Source organism: Capra hircus, chromosome 2 (assembly GCF_001704415.2).
Source record: "Capra hircus breed San Clemente chromosome 2, ASM170441v1, whole genome shotgun sequence".
Classification (NCBI taxonomy): domain Eukaryota; kingdom Metazoa; phylum Chordata; class Mammalia; order Artiodactyla; family Bovidae; genus Capra; species Capra hircus.
Window position 1 is genome coordinate 101,272,914 of NC_030809.1, and position 17,774 is coordinate 101,290,687.

Sequence of the window (17,774 nt, forward strand, 5' to 3'; positions counted from 1 at the left end):
AGCACGAGTACCTGCTTTAGGTTCTGGCTTCAGTCTCTACCTGCTGAGGCCAGTGTGTACCCAGAAGTAATACTCCTCTGTCACAGCCAGTGTGCCCAGATGGGATGGACCCTCTAGACTCTATTTCTAAAAGAATTTGGGCCCTCTCAGTATCCACAGATGAAGAACGTCTAGAGCAGTGGGAGACTGACTGCTTTCTCCTTGTTACTAGTGGTTTAGGCAAAGGAACATTGCCCCTTGGGGATATTTATTGCACTCTGAATTGTTATGTGAAACTCTATGTTTATATCATTCAGTTTTTAATTTTTCCATGTAATTGCATAGTCTTCATAATTATTAAACTACTACTACGTAATACATTCATTCCTTGATATATTGGGGGATTGGTTTTAGGTCTCCCCCTCCAGATACCAAAATCCACCAATACTCAGCTCTCTTATATAAAATGCTGTCCTATTTTATTGGCCTATAACCTATGCGTATCCTCCAATATACTTTAAATCATCTCTAGATTACTCATAGTACTTAATGCAATGTAATTGCTATGTGAATAATTGTAAGTACAATATAAATGCTATGTAAATAGTTTCCTGCATACCAGCAATTTCAAGTTTAGCTTTTTGGAACTTCCTGGAATTTTTTCCCTAATATTTGTGAACCCTTTTGGTTGAATCCAAGGATATGGAACCTGCAAATGCAGAGGGCTGATGTACTCTATTAAGAATATATGTCACACTTTCCCCAGTTTTGGACGTTGAACTGTTTTTTCTTTTTTCCTAATAGAAATGTTACTTTGTATTCCTGTTATTTGCCTTTCATGGATTTTTGTTTCTTAATTTAAATTTTTTATGAATTGTTTCTTCAATAAAAGAATTTAATAGTTATAAATGTTCAGACAATTTTAAGAATCTTTAAACATATCTGGATGCATATTCATGAAAAATATTTCAAAATTGTCTTTTTTGCCACCTCCAAACCTTCCGCATCCCTGTCTGATTAACCTTCCAAATATACTTTTTTTTTTTTCATATCATTCTTGTGTTCAGAACTTTTAGTGGTTCCCATTGTCTTTTATTTTGTATGAGATAAAACTTTTGACTTCATGGTTTTCATTCCAGTGTTTTTGGTTCCAAAGGTTCTTTTAGTCCTTGTCACACTAGATTTACATATGGATTCCTTACTCTATCCTAATTGCTCTGCTCACTGTTGCTAAAATGCACTGCCTCAACACCTTTGCTCACATCATTCCATCTACATGAATGTCCTCTTTTCACTTTTAATTCTAAGTTCTATCCATATATTAATGTGTACTTTTAAAAAACATACCTTTTTTTTAAAAACTAAGTTTTACTTACCCATTCCTACCCTGTGCAAATTTGCTTTTTTCAGTTCTAAAGTTTTTTTTTCCCTCACCTCCAAACTTTTAAAGTATTTATTTTAGTGTTAATTTTTCACCACCATTTATTTTTCTGGCCTTCCCAGGTGGCGCTAGTGGTAAAGAATCCGCCTGCCAATGCAGGAGATATGAGACATAGGTTTGATCCCAGAGTTGGGAATATCCCCTAGAGGAGGGGAGAGCAACCCACTCCAGTATTTGTGCATGGAGCATCCCATGGATAGAGGAGCCTGGTGGGCTGTGGGCCATGGGGTCTCTAAGAGTCAGACATGACTCAAATGACTTAGCATGCATGCACATTTATTTTTCTGCCTAGTATTATAGATTGACCAGCATGAAATGCCCAAGACTGAACAAACAAAAACAAAACCCAAACCAAATGAATAAGCTCCCCGCTCTCCACAACATACTCACCTGAATGGGACTAGTAGACTCTAGAGAGCTGTTACTTCAAAATGGAAGTAGTCTGTCCTGCGAGAATAGATATTTGGGTAATTCTGAGCATAGACATTTGAAGGGATCCTTTACTTGCAGTGAAACTCCAGCAACAACATACATTTTTATCCTGTAATGGTACAATGGCATAACCAGAAAAATATACAAAAATCTTGCTCTTTTGAGGTAACAAGACTCTTACATATGATGAATATATGGCTGAAAATCTAGTTATTTTAAACTTTGAGTGTGTATCGTTGAATTATGTAGAAAATACCTGCAAAAGGCAAAGCATTATGCTGCTGTCTACAATTTATGCATGTCTTGGAAATGAGGTCTACAACTTGTGAGCCTTGGGGGAATTCTAACATTAACTTAAATCTTTGTTTCCAGGGTAGAGGGAAGTGTGTCTTACCTCTTTTCTCAAATGCCCGAGCCTGAATGGAACCTCTTTGGCATTGGCTTTTTCATACAGTATCAGCTCAGCTTGAAACAATGAAAGTAGTGTATCTGATCACAAGCAGTTGATCCCCAGACATGTTTATTGATGGCACTATCAAGGAAAACAGCATACTGACATACAATACAAAGAAACTTGGCAGACTTTATAGTGGCAATTCAGTTTTGGCATTTATATTGGTAAAAACAGATTACAAGGCTTAGTGCAGCTCAAACCTTATTTAAGCTTGCAAAATGTCTGATTTGATCAGTTGGCATTCCACTGAGAGCAACACCTCTATCTCTAGGAATTCCTCTTCTGCAGTTTACACTGGTGTATTGCCTGTGCTTTGCTTTGAGTGTGTTATATAATCTAATCTTTTTCTTTCCCCCTGATTGACCCCATTCAAAAAAAATCAACAGTCACCATGCCCCCGTCAGTGCAGTTCTAAAATTTTTAACTGAACAGTGACACTTAGTGGCTAGAAATATTCATTACAGTGATCTTCTGCAGGAATCTCCATTAACATGTCCCACGGTGATAAAATAAATGATACCAGAATTTAGTCTTCTTGGCAAAGTAATATATAGTATTTGAAGTGTTGTTGGTTTTGCAGCAGCTGTCATTCCAAACCAACCCATTTAGTTAAAAAGCAAACAGGTGGCTTACACATATTGTTTGTACTACATAAATTTTAAAATTTTCTTTAGTCCTACGGAAATAAATGGGGGCATTTTTGCTGTTGATTTCAATTTACCAGAATATATAACAATGCAGTGAAGATATTATTAATTAAGAGCACTGTTGAAAGTGATTTCTTTCTTCTAAGCAAATATCTATTGCCCTGAAATATGAACAAGTATCTTAAGCTAGACAAGTAATTTACACTTACACCTATGAGACTGAAAAAAAAAAAAGCAGACAAAAAAATTACTGTCCTTAATTAACCCCTTTGTTTTGGTACCATGGCACGTAAGAAGTTAAATTATAGTGAGGTTTTTAAATGTTTACTCCAAGATTAAGAGTTTATTCCTTTAAGATCTAGGTTAAGTTTTCTCTCAATTTTTATTGTATTTATGGATTTATTTTTGACCTTTAACGAAGGTTTCAGGACAGTAATTAGTGTTTTATTTTCCTGTAAAATGAAAGCAAGCTTTCTTGCCTGAGGTTAATGTGTTTTTGAATCTCTTGAGGAACTGTGATTGGAAAGCAATTTATAATATTGTCTTCTGCCAGTGTCACATGTAACAGAGATGAGTGGAAAATATTTGATCAGTGGGTATGACAGCATATGGCAAGATAGTCATGGAAGTGAATGTAAACCATGTTGTTAGACTTGTGTATTAGATTTTTGGATAACAAAGTAAATACAATGAAAAGAAATTTTTTGAAAGAACTGATTTTAGGGAGTGGGAGGAGAGAGGTGATACAGTTGTCTTTTAAAAGTGTCGTGAAAATCTTCTTAAACTTACTTTACGAAAAGATAAATTAGAATGTGATTATGAGGTTTATAAAAACATCGAAAGTGCTTAAAAAACCTTTAAGTAAGACACACATTATCCAAAATGATAATTTTATTTAGATACTTTTTCATTTGAGTAAATTGAGCAAGCAATTAACTTAATTCTCTACTCTCTGGCTCTTTTGAACTCTTGTTCCTCCTCTTTTTACCCTTTCTACCTACCATCAGGAGATGATGTTCCTCTTATAGCTGTCAGGGTTTTATGGATGTACTCTTAATCCTTAACAGGCTGTATTGAGATTGCCTGTAATTGTTTGTTTTTTCTCAGTTGGCAAACTCTTTGAGACTTGGGATTGTGTGTCTTATTCACCATCTCTAGCAAATAGCACAGTGCCTGACATGTACTGATTACTTAATGTCTGTAGGGGCCAGAATATTGGAGTACAGTTAGAGTGAAGAGGCAAAGTGAAATTTCTTCCTGGTCTAAGGGTTTAGGGACCCCATTGCTTATGGGGCTCTCTTTTGTGCTTTTCCAGAAGGGATGATGAGCCTCTAGGCTGTTGATGTTTCTTTTTGCTGTTGACAGTTTAGAGGTAATGGTTTGGGATTTAATCATCATATATAAAAGTGGCCATTCTATTTCAGAGAGTGAGCAGTAAGTAAGAGTTCTGTTTCAGGTGGTATACAGCAGATTCTTTATGTAATTCTCCAAATAGGCATACTATCAAAGAGACTGTGTTCAGTCTTGGGAAAGTGCAAATCAAAGTACTATGGTGGAAATGATGTTGGATTGTTGAATGGGAGCTTAGACCTGGAAGGTTAGGTATAGTTCTACTACTAACTCTGTCTTTAACCGTGACCATATCATTTAATCTCTTTGATTCTCAATTTCTTTTATGAAATGAAAGAGTTGGGCTGAATGACCTCTAAGGATCCTTCTTACCTTTAATACTAAGCTTGCATTGCTCACGAGGACATAAAACAAAGATATTGAGTTAGATTTTAATTACTTAGAAGGTCAAGACAGGGCTGTCCTCTAGGTGAAGTATAGGTCAATAGAAATCGCCTACTCTTTCTTTCTTTATTTGATTTAATACAGATGTTCAACGTGTTGCTCAGCTGTGTCTGACTCTTTGTGACCCCATGGACTGCAGCACGCCAGGCTTCCTTATCCTTCAACATCTCCCAGAGCTTGCTGAAACTCATGCCCATCGAATTTGTGATGCCATCCAACCATCTCATCCTCTGTCATCCTCTTCTCCTCTTGCTTTCAATCTTTCCCAGCATCAGGATCTTTTCCAGTGAGTCAGTTCTTTGCATCAAGTGGTCAAAATATTGGAGTTTCATCTTCAGCATCAGTCCTTCCAATGAATATTCAGGACTGATTTCCTTTAGGATGGAGTGGTTGGATATCCTTGCAGTCCACGGGACTCTCAAGAGTCTTCTCCAACACCACAATTCAAAAGCATCAATTCTTCAGCACTCAGCTTTCTTTATAGTCCACCTCTCACATCCATACATGACCACTGGAAAAAACATAGCTTTGACTAGATGAACATTTGTTGGCAAAGTAATGTCTCTGCTTTTGAATATGCTGTCTAGGATGGTCATAGCTTTTCTTCCAAGGAGCAAGCATTTTTTAATTACATGGCTTCAGTCACCATCTGCAGAGATTTTGGAGCCCAAATTACAGAGTCAAGATACAGAATATTTGGAGTCAAGATACAGAATTTGGAGTCAGGATACAGAGTAGTTCCATCACAACAGGGGTCCCTCATATTGCCCTTTTATACAAACTCCCAACTCCTTCCCAAACCCATTTCTAAACATGGATAACCCTAGTATTTTATCCATTTCTATAATTTTGCCTTTTTAAGAATGTTATATAAATGGAATCATACAGCATATAACGTCTTGTGATTGACTTTTTTTCATGTATTACAGTTCTCTGGAGATTTATCCAGGTTGTTGCATGTGTCAATAATTTATTACATTTTATTGCTCAGTAGCATTTCCCAGCATGGATGTACTACAGCTTGCTTAACAGTTGGCTCATGGAAAGACATTTACATTGTTCCCAGTTTTTTTCTATTATGAATAAAGCTGTTATAAACATATTCAGGCTTTTGTGTGACCATAGTTTTGAGATAAATGCCTGGGAGTGCAATTGCTGAGTCATATGGTAATTGCATGTTTGGTTTTTAAAAGAAACTGCCAAATTGTTTTTGAATAGCTGTACCATTTACTTTCCTACCATCAATATATGAGTGATTCAGTTTCTCTGCATCCTCACCAGTGTATGGTGTTTTCATTATATTTTATTTTAGCCAGTGTGATAGGTATGATATCTCATTGTGATTTTAATTTGCATTTCACTAATGACTAATGGTGTTGAACATCTTTTCATGTGCTGATTTGCCATTGGTGTATCTTCTTTGGTGAAATGTCTCTTCATGCTTTTTTGCCTGTTTTCTAATTGATTTTTTAAAGCTGTTCAGTGTGGAGTGTTCTTTATATATTCTAGATACTAGTCTTTTGTTGGCTATATGGTTCACAAATATTTTCTCCTAGTCCATAACTTATCTTTTTATCATCTTAGCAAAGTCTTTCAATGAGTAAATTTGAAAATTTTGAAGAAGTCCAACTCATCAATTTTTCCTTTTATGGATTGTACTTTCTGTGTAATCTGTTAAGTCTTAGTACTCTGTCTACTCCTAGATCCTAAAGATTTCCCCCATTTAAAAAAAATGTTTTACTGTTTTAAGTTTTACATTTACGTCTATGATTCATTTTGAGCTGCTTTTTGTATAAATGGGTGAGGCTTATGTTGAAGTTTATCTTATTGCCTGTGGATGTCCATTAGCTTCCCAGGTGGTATGTGGCATTAGTGGTAAAGAACCTGCCTCCCAGTACTGGAGACATGAGACAGGAGTTCAGTCTCTGCATCAGGAAGATCTTCTGGAGGAAGACATGGCAACCCTCTCCAGTATTCTTGCCTGGAGAATCCCCCTGGATAGAGGAGCCTGGTGGGCTATAGTCCATAGCGTTGTAAAGAGTTGGACATGGGTGACATGACTAGCACCCATGAATGGATGTCCAGTAGCTCCAGCACCATTTGTTGTAAAGGCTATTTTTCCTTCATTAACTTTTTTTGTACCTTTGCTAAAAATCAGTTAGGCTTAATTAGTATGGGTTTTCGCCTGTGTTCTCTGTTTTTTTTTTTTTATTCCATTGATCTGTGTGTCTGTCCTTCCACCAATACCACACAGTCTTGATAATAAGTCCTGAAATCAAGTAGAGTGATTCTTCCCATTCTGTTCTTTTTCAAGATTGTTTCACTATTCTAATTTTTTGTCTTTGCCATATAAATTTTAGAATAAACTATGTATCTAAAAAATCTCACTGGGATTTTGATAGGAATCACATTAAACCTATATGTTGATTTGGAGATAATGGACATTTTTAGTATTATTGAATCTACCAATCTATGATCATGGTCTGTCTATCCATCTATCTATTGTTTGGTTTCTTTTATCATCTTTGTATATTTTCAGCATGTAATTATGGATATATCTTGTTAGAATATTTAAGTATTTCATTTTGATCAATAATAAATGGCACTATATTTTAAGTATAAATGTTTATATATTTTTAGCTACCATATAGAAATAAAACTGATTTTGGTATGTTAATCTTGTATCCTGTGACCTCACTGAAATAATTTATTAGCTCTAGGAGGTTGGTTGTGTGCGTGTGTTTGTATGTATAGATTTCTTAGCATTTTCTATATAGATAAGGAACACTTTTATTTCTTCTTTTTCAATCTTTTTATCTTTTTTTTTCTTTCTTGTCTTATTGCAATGGCTAGAACTTCTCCCACTATGTGTTGAACCAAGAGTGGTCAAAGCAGACATTTTTGTCCTGTTCTCAATTTTAGTGGGAAAGTCACTGTTACGTTTAATGCTAGTTAAGTATACATTTTTTGTAGATACCTTTTTACCAAGTTGAGGGAGTTTCTTCTATGATTATTTATCAGAGCTTTTTTTTTGAATTATGAATGGTTGTTGAATTTGTTAAATGCTTCTGCATTGATTGATATGATTATGTGATTTTTCTTCTTTAGTTTGTTAATATGGTGGATTACACTGATTGGTTCAAATATTGAACTAGCCTTGAATTCCTGAAGGAAATTTCAGTTGGTCATGGTGTGTAATTCTTAGTAACATATTGCTGAATTCCACTTTCAAATATTTTGATAAGATTTTGTATCTAATTCATGAGGGCTATTTATTGGTAGTTTTCCCTTTCTTTCTTTCTTTCACTATCTTTGGTTTAGGTATCAATGTAATTAGTATTAATTCATAAAACAAATTGGGAAAGATTTCCTTCTTTATTTTCTAGAGAAATTGTGTAGAATTGGTGTTAATTTTCCCTCAAATATTTGGTAGAATTATCTAGTGAAACCATCTGGGCCTGGAGATTTCTTTTTTTAAGTTGATAATTCAATTTCTTTTATAGTTATAGGGATATTCAAATTATGTATTTAATATGAGACAAGTTATGGTAGTTTGGGCTTTTGAGAATTAGTTCACTTCATCTGGGCTTCCGTGATAGCTCAGTTGGTAAAGAATTCACATGCAATGCAGGAGACCCCAGTTTGATTCCTGGGTTGGGAAGATCCACTGGAGGAGGGATAGGCTACCCATTCCTAGCTTCCTGGGCTTCCCTTGTAAAACTTCAACTGGTAAAAAAATCTGCCTGCAGTGTGGGAGACCTGGGTTCAATCCCTGGGTTGGGAAGATCCCATGGAGGAGGAAAGGCTGCCAACTCCAGTATTATGGCCTGGAGAATTCCATGGACCGTATATTCCATAGGGTTGCAAAGAGTTGGACACGACTGAGCAGCTTTCACTTTTCAGTTCTCTAGGTTGTCAAATCTGTATATAGAGTTATTCATAGTATTCCTTCATCTGTTTGGTGTCTGCAGGGTTTGTAGTGATGTTTCCGCTTTCATGGTTGGTATTGGTAATTTGTGTCTTCTCTCATTTTTTCCTTGTCAGTCTTGCCTGCAGTTTGCAGTTAAACTGATCTTTTTGAAGAACCAGCTCTTTTTTTTTTTCATTGATTTCCTGTATTGTTTTTCTGTTTAATTGATTTCTGTTCTTATCTTTATTATCCCTTCTTTCTGCTTTTCTCTGTTTCTAATGTTTGCATTTAGTGCTATAAATTTCTATTTTAGCACTGCTTTAGCTGTGTTCAGCAGATTTTATGTTGTATTTTTATTTTCACTCATTTCTATGTATTTTAAAAATTTCCCCTGAGACTTGTGTCTAGTTTCCTTTTTTTTTTTTTTTTAAGATTTTCTTGTCCTGTTTTTGATTTCCAGTTTGATTCTATTATGGTCAGAGAACATTCCCCATGATTTCAATTCTTTTAGATTTGTTGAGGTTTGTTGTACAGCTCAGGATATAGCCTCTTTGTATATGTTCCTTGGGCATTTGAAAAGAATGTGTATTCTACTCTGTGTGGAGTGTTCTCTAAATGTTGATTCAATTCTATTGATTGATAGTGGTATTGAGTTTTTTCTTCTATACCCTTGCTGATATTTTATTTCTTCTATAAAATGTTCAGTGGGAGTATTGAAGTCTGGAAGTATAATAATATTGTATTTATCTGTTTCTTCTTTCAGTTCTGCTGTTTTGTGGATACACATTTAGGATTGCTCTGTCTTGGGGGATTGACCCTTTTATCTTTTATGATGTATCTTTCTGTTCTGGGCATTTTCTTTGTTCTGAAATCTATTACTTTCAGTTCAGTTCAGTCGCTCAGTCGTGTCCGACTCTTTGCGACCCCATGAATCGCAGCACGCTAGGCCTCCCTGCCCATCACCATCTCCTGGAGTTCTCTCAAACTCATGTGCATCGAGTTGGTGATGCCATCCAGCCATCTCATCCTCTGTCGTCCCCTTCTCCTCCTGCCCCCAGCATCCCTCCCAGCATCACAGTCTTTTCCAATGAGTCAACTCTTCGCATGAGGTGGCCAAAGTACTGGAGTTTTTACCTGATATTAATATAGCCACTGCTGCTTAAATTTGCTTAATGTTTGTGTATTGTGTGTTTTCTCATCTTTTTACTTTAACTAGGCCTATGTTGTTCTATTTGGAGTGAGTTCCTTGAAGATAGTATTGTATTTTTCTAAGATTTCCATTTGATTCTATCTTTTCTTTTTTGCTGAAGCTTTCTATTTTTTTGTTTCAAATATGTTTGTAATTGCTCATTAAAGCACTTTGTAATAGTGACTTTAAAATATTTATTAGATAATGCTAGCACCTCTGACATTTCTTATTGGCAGCTATTGATTTTTTAAAAATTCAGTTTCAGGCCTTCCTGCTTGTCAGTGTGGTACATGATTTTTGATCGAAACCTGGACATTTTCATATTGTATTATGAGACTCTGAATTTTATTTAACCTTCCCTTTTGGTTGACTTTCTCTGACACCACAGTGGAAGGAGGTGAGGAAGTCTACCTTGGTAAGATCAGGTGGAGTCGATGTTGACACTTGAGTGGGAATGGCTCCTTACTGCTGGGTGAGGGTGGGGATTCTGGTTCCCCACACAGTCTCCACTGACACTGTGGTAGGAGTGATCTAATTACCTTTCAGTTCAGTTCAGTCGCTTAGTTGTGTCCGACTCTTTGCGACCTGGTTGATGGCAAGTCTTGTTCTGCGCTAGAGCCCCTCTGATACTCTCCCAGAGTGCTAGGGAGGGTGCTCATTACTGCTGGGGTGGGGAGAAAGTTGCCATCCTTCATGTGGTTTCTACTGATACCGTAGGGAGGAGGAGATTACATTACTGGCCAGCAGAGGTGAAAGTCTCAGCTTTCTACTTGGCTTTCTTTGACAGCACTCTGGTGAAGGTGTTGGAGCAGCTCCTATGAGAGTTGAAATCTAAGCTTTCCTGTCAGCCTTTTCAAGTATGGCTTGGAGTAGAGTCACAGTTTTCTTAAAATTAATTAATTAGTTTGACTGCACCAGTTCTTGGTTGTGCCATGTGGGATTTTTGATCTTCCTTGCAGCATGCAGGATCTGTAGTTGTGTGTGAACTCTTAGTTATGCCCTGTAAACAACTCTTAGTGGCAGCATGTGAGATCTAGTTCCCTGTCCAGAGGTTGAAACCAGGCTTCCTGCATTCGGAGCACAGAGTCTTAGCCACTGGATCACTAGGGAAATCTGAAGTCACAGTTTTTATTGCGGTATTTGGCTGGAGTAGATAAGTTATTGTATAAGTTTTTTCCGTTTCACTAGGTTGATCTTTTGTTCACCCTTTGATTGGTGAAAACAAGGTTTCATTGGGACTTTTTTGTCTGTAGGCTTCCCTGATGGCTCAGCAGTGAATAATCTGCCAGCAATGCAGGAGATGTGGGTTTGATCCTTGGGTTGGGGAGATCCCCAGGTGAGGAAATGGCAACCCACTCTAGTATTCTTGCTTGAAAAATCCCATGGACAGATGAACCTGGGGGGCTACAGTCCAAAGGGTCACAAAGACTTAGACATGACTGAGTGTCAGCATTTTGTCGGTACCTGCTGATGTCATCAAGGTTCTTGGGTTCTTCAGCTTCAAGTCTGGTATATATGAGGCAAAAATAAAACCCAAGGATCTCACCATCATGATGTTCCTTGAGTTTTTATGTACTTAGCCAATCTGCTTTCTTCTCTCTGCTTTTCACAATCTTCTGTTTATTTTATACATAGCCAGGATTTTGGGGGTGATTTTTAAATTTATAGATAGTATATTCAAAAGCATTACTTTGCTGACTAAGGTTCATCTAGTCAAGGCTATGGTTTTTCCTGTAGTCATGTATGGATGTGAGAGTTGGACTGTGAAGAAGGCTGAGCGCCGAAGAATTGATGATTTTGAACTGTGGTGTTGGAGAAGACTCTTGAGAGTGCCTTGGACTGCAAGGAGATCCAACCAGTCCATTCTGAAGGAGATCAGCCCTGGGATTTCTTTGGAAGGAATGATGCTAAAGCTGAAACTCCAGTACTTTGGCCACCTCATGCGAAGAGTTGACTCACTGGAAAAGACTCTGATGCTGGGAGGGATTGGGGGCAGGAGGAGAAGGGGACAACCCAGGATGAGATGGCTGGATGGCATCACTGACTCGATGGACAAGAGTCTGAGTGAACTCCGGGAGTTGGTGATGGACAGGGAGGCCTGGCGTGCTGTGATTCATGGGGTCACAAAGAGTCGGACACGACCGAGCGACTGAACTGAACTGAACTGATGTACAAGGTTATACAATTGTACAATTTAGTGGTTCACAATTTTAAAGGTTATAGTCCACTTATATAAAGTATTAGCTGCATTCCCTATATTGTATAATATATCTTTGTGGATATATATTCTATATATTGTATAATATACTCTGTCACTCTTGTAATATAGCCTTGTAACTTACTTTATGCATATTAGTTTGTACCACTTAATTTCCTACCTCTATGTTGCCTCTCCCCTCTCCCCACTGGTAACCACTAATTTGTTTTCTGTATCTGTGAGTCTGTTTCTTTTTTGTTATATTCACTGGTTTGTGTATTTTTTATATTCCACATGTAAGTTATATCATGTAGTGTTTGTTTTTATCTGTCTGGCTACTGTAATACCCTCCAGGTTCATCCACATTGCTGCAAATGGCAAAATTTCATCCATTTTTGAGGCTGAGTAGCATTCCATTGTGCGTGTGTACGTCTCTCTTTCTCTCTCTCTCTCTATATATATGTACACCACATTTTCTTTATCCATTAATCTGTTGATGATCACTTAGGTTGCTTCCATACCTTGGCTATTGTAAATAAGGCTCCTATGAACGTTGGGGTGCATGTATATTCTTGAATTAGTGTTTGTTTTTTTTTTTTTGTATATATACCCAGGAGTAGAATTGCTGAGTCCTAGGGTGATTCTATTTTTAGTTTTTTGAGAAACCTCCATACTGTTTTCCACAGTGGCTGCACCAATTTACATTCCTAGTAACAGTGTATAGGGTTTCGTTTTTCTCCACTTCCTTGTTAACATTTGTTATTTCTAGACTTTTTGATGATAGTCATTCTGACAGGTGTGAGGTGATGTCTCATTGTGGTTTTGATTTGCATTTCTCTGATGATTAGCAATGTTGAGCATCTTTTCATGTGCCAGTTGGCCGTCTGCATGTTCTCTTTGGAGGAATGTCTCTTTAGGTCTTCTGCCCATTTTTTGAATCAGTTTTTTTTTTTTTTAATGTTGGATAGTATGAACTGTTTATATATTTTCATATCCAGGATTTCTAGTTGTACCCAGTGGTAGGAATATAGAAGAGTACCTCTACTCTATTTTCCTGGAATAATGTGTCTTTTAATTCCTCAAAATAGAGAATATTTTATTAGGAAGTTAGGAGTTGTGTGAACAAGAGTGGAATAGTTATGGGGAGAAGAAGAGAGTTTCGCTGTGGTTTATTTATAGTGTTTTTGAATGTTTGAGAAGAGTAGAGGGAATCAGATTCTGCCACTCCTAAAAACAGTGTGAGCACCAGTTGAATACTGGTGCATTTGTTCGTCCACCATTCTGCACACAGTTAGAAGTCAGCTGTATGCCTGGCAGTGAGATTGATGCTGTGCATATAGGCAGGTAAGTTTCTTTTTGCCTATTAGGAGCTCAAAAACTAGTCTATCGAAGCCTGACATCTAAATAAGCAAATAATGATAACATCTTCTCGTAAGTAAACTGAGTATTGAAGGATAAGTTGAAGTTCTATAGGTGAACTGGAAAAAGATAACGAAGGCAAAAGAAATGGCTTGCTTAAGAGCACAAAAGCATAACATTCTGTGGATTTAGGAAAACGGCAAGCATCAATGTGGAAAGAATAAGGGGGTCATATATGTGAGTGGTGCAATATTAGGCTAAAAATACAGGTTTGAGGCCTTTAATATGGTATGTCATGCTAAGGAAGTTTTACACTGTCTGCAGGCAATGGAGATTATACTTTAAGCTATTTGACTGAGCATTTTAAAATAATGATTTTTGTTATATTTATATATATTCAAATGTATCCTTTAATATCCTTTTACATATGTGGATGTAAGACTTGACAGTCTGACTTCTCTCTTTTTCTTTCTACTTTCCCCCGTACCATCATCTGTAGCTAGAAATGGGGGAGAGAAATGTTCACTTACACATCTAGAGTGCTTTGTGTAAATGTAACAGATGCACAAATGCAGCTCAGGATGAAACTATTGTTTCAAACCTGTTCTCACAGACAGTTTCAGTTTTACTGGCTGGGTGTGTGACTATGTGTTTAAATACAGTAACACCCAGTATTAATCCTAATAATCACCTCACAATTTGTTTATCCCCTCAGTCATTTCAGTTTACTTATAAACAGTGGTCTTTCATAGATTCTAGTAGAACTGTACACTGATGGGGCATATTAATTTTAGGAAATGAAAAATCCATATCTTCTCCAAGAATGGGAATGTATGATTTAGCTCATTTTGTTAAAATAGTTAAGATATTCTTTATCAGGCAGAGTGTTACATTAATTTTTCACTGTTTTCTTCTTAATCATTCACATTTATGATCACTATTTCTTCTTGTCTTTAAGTATATTCTGTTAGTATCTATAAATGTTTCCCCTCTTCTGTAATAGCATATATTCAAACCTTATGGTATCCCTAATGTATTGGTGTATTTAAAAAAATTTCGTATACAATAACACTTTATTTTTATGCTGTCTAAATCTTTTATTTAAAGACATCTGGTATGCTTGGCTCAGCGGACAAAATATGACAGTGCTGAAAAGTAGTATTAGCAATTCTTATGACTTCTTACATATTTTAAGATGTTTATGGCAGAACTTACATACTGTAGTGGATAGAGTAGCAGACTACGAAACATTTATCACTGATATACAATTGCCTGCTTGTTTGTGACCTTGGGAAGATCAGTAGCCTTTTCTGATTGAATGATTCTAATTTTAACCACAATTTTATAATTGTGAAAGAAGCAAAAATTGCTTGAAATATCTGTGTAAGAAGAATACTGAGATTTTAACATAGTTCTTATTTTTTAAATTTAGCATATTATATTGCTACTGTTAATGTTCCTGAAGTGGCTCACTTGAATTCAGTTTCTTGTAATGATTAAAAACATGCTCTTGATATAGCCAGTGGAAACTTTTTGGCTTGAATTTCTGAATGAATTATAAATGAAAATATAATACTCACCTGTACTTTTTTACTTGTTAGATAAATTCTTTAGATATTAAAACTGAATTAGTATTAAACTAAATTTGAGACATTGCTATAAATTTCAATTATGTTTTGCTGCTTACAGTTTTAATTCAGAAATATTAATTGACTGAATCCTATCTCTGTGATGAGACCATGACAAATAATGCTATTTATTAGATATGTATAAGAACCAGCTCATCGTTTGTGATATTTCAGCTTGCGTGTACTGTCCTCTGCTGGATGGAAAATGTTCTTCCAGTTCAAATGAGTCAGCACCTTGCTGCCTCACTAGTGATTTATTTTGCTTAAACTTTGAAAGTTTTGTGTTATATTTGCTAAAGATGGAGTGAAGAAAATTTCACTCACAAGCCAGATTCCCTCACATATAAGTGATTCTGGGAAGTTCTTTGATTGTGGAATAATTAATTTTGCTATAAAATTTTTACAGTTATCTGGGAAACTGGTTAAAAAGAGGAACTTAAGTTACTATGGTATGTCTATAATTTACATGTATTTGTGTATCTTTTATTGAAGCCAAAGGTCAAGATTCAGTCAAACCAGGGAACTCATCAAATTATGACCATTGGCAGTTTTTTTATGGTGAGTGGCCTTGTGATTTTTGTGCATTTCTTTTTAAGAAGTTACTTAAAAATTGTGCATGCTTGGTAGAGGTGCATGAGAAGAAGAATGCTGGAATTTTATTTAATTCACTATACACATGCCAGATATATTTTGCTTTCCTGAAAAAGTTGTACTATCTTTACTCCTTCTCTATCTGTTGCCTTTCTAAGCACGAAACCAAAGGCAAATATCCTGAGAAAAAGTGATACTTTTACTACAAAATTTTAAAGTTTCTGTCTGCCAAAATCCACTATCAACAAGATCAAAAGGCAGCTGACAACTGGGGACAATGAGTGCAATACATATGATGAACAAAGAGTTAAAAAAGCATGTAGGAAAATCCCATGGATGGAGGAGCCTGAAAGGCTGAAGCCCATGGGGTCGCTGAGAGTTGGACACAACTGAGCGACCTCACTTTCACTTTTTAGTTTTGTGCATTGGAGAAAGAAATGGCAATCCACTCCAGTGTTCTTGCCTGGAGAATCCCAGGGACGGGGAAGCCTGGTGGGCTGCCGGCTATGGGGTCACACAGAGTCGGACACGACTGAAGTGACTTAGCAGCAGCAGGATGTGTTAGGTCATCATTTCATCATTTCATCTGGAGAGCTAGGTACTGTTGTTATCTTTATGTTATAGATGAGGAAATTGAAGTTTGGAGACGTTTCACTGTTAGTGATAGATTAAGTTTGCAAACTTGTGAAATTTGTTGAATAGAAAATGCCTACTTGGTTATTTTATCGTTAATTATTAAATATAATTAAGATTATAGAACCTAATTCTCAATAATTGATGTTTCAATTTCAGCATTTGTTTATAAAATTGCATCAGTGTTTTTATTTTCTGTTAATGTGTGATTTGTTAGGTCTTGTTCTTGAATAGCTGGATTTTTTCCTTCCCTGAGAAAGTGACCTGTCTTCCCTCTACTTTCAGTAAAATTAGTTCTGATTTATATTTGGAGTCAAGGCACAGTACTAGATGATTCAAGCAGAGGAAGAAAAAAGATCTGTGGCACTTTATTTTCCACTTTCCTCTGATAAAAGTCCTAAAGGCATCTAATATATGCTGTTTTGCATTTTGCTTATATGTGTCAGGCAGAGTAGAGTGGGCAGGGATTAGAGACCTTTATATTGAAAGGAATTATTTTGAGGCTGCTGTGACAAATCCAGTGGCTTTGATTTGCTGCAATTCTATAATTTGAACACTAAGTGGCACTAAAGCCTAGGTCACAGATAAAATATTGTCTAAATTGTAAGATTCAGGGGTCTCTTGATGGGTATGGCTTTATGAAAATGCAAAAAGGATCAGCTCAAAGGTACTTTGAGTTAAAAAAAAAGATAAAAAGTTCGTTAGATAATCAAGTTATTTTTGAGAACTAGAAGTTTACCAACTCTATTGTTGTTTGAATATATTTGAAAGCAGAAAGTAAACTTGTTAAAGTGACCAAAGATGATTTACCTCCCTGCAACCTATTCTTGATTATTTTCCCTTTTTCTTTACAGAAGGGAAGTGAGTCTATACTTGCAGACAGAATGCTTCCTTATGTATGTTGTTAATCTCTTATTCTTCCACAGGTGGCAATACTGACAGTAAATACTACTTCTGAGCTCAAGCATCTTTAGAGACTATTTAGTTATACCAATAAATGTATGTTCATACATTTGATTGAATCTGGGATATATCAGTGTCATTCCAGTAAAAAACAAATTAGAATTTATTTTGGAGGGGAAGAAAATTATACTTGTTTTGTTACTTCTCTAAGCATTAAATTCTTAATTTTTTTTTCTGCTAACATTCCACTGGTTTAAATACTCTCCCCAGAAAAAAGGCATATTCTTATCTCTTAAATTTTTTTCTGGCATGTATTGGACTTCTGGTTGTATCTCTTTTCATTATTTAAAAATTATTTTTTAAAAATTACTTTCTCTAAAATTGTAACACATATACTTTACAGTCTCTTTAGGGTTAATATTTTACTAAATCATCTGAATGATAAGAATTTTGCATCATAATCCATTTACCTACCTTTTATCATTATTACTATAATTGTTACTTATCTTTTATAGAAATTAAGAGGAAAGAGCAATCTTTATATTTAGTCTGATATTTTCTATTTCTAATATTCTTACTGCTTTTACAAGTATCTGATTTCTTCTCTGGTATCCTTT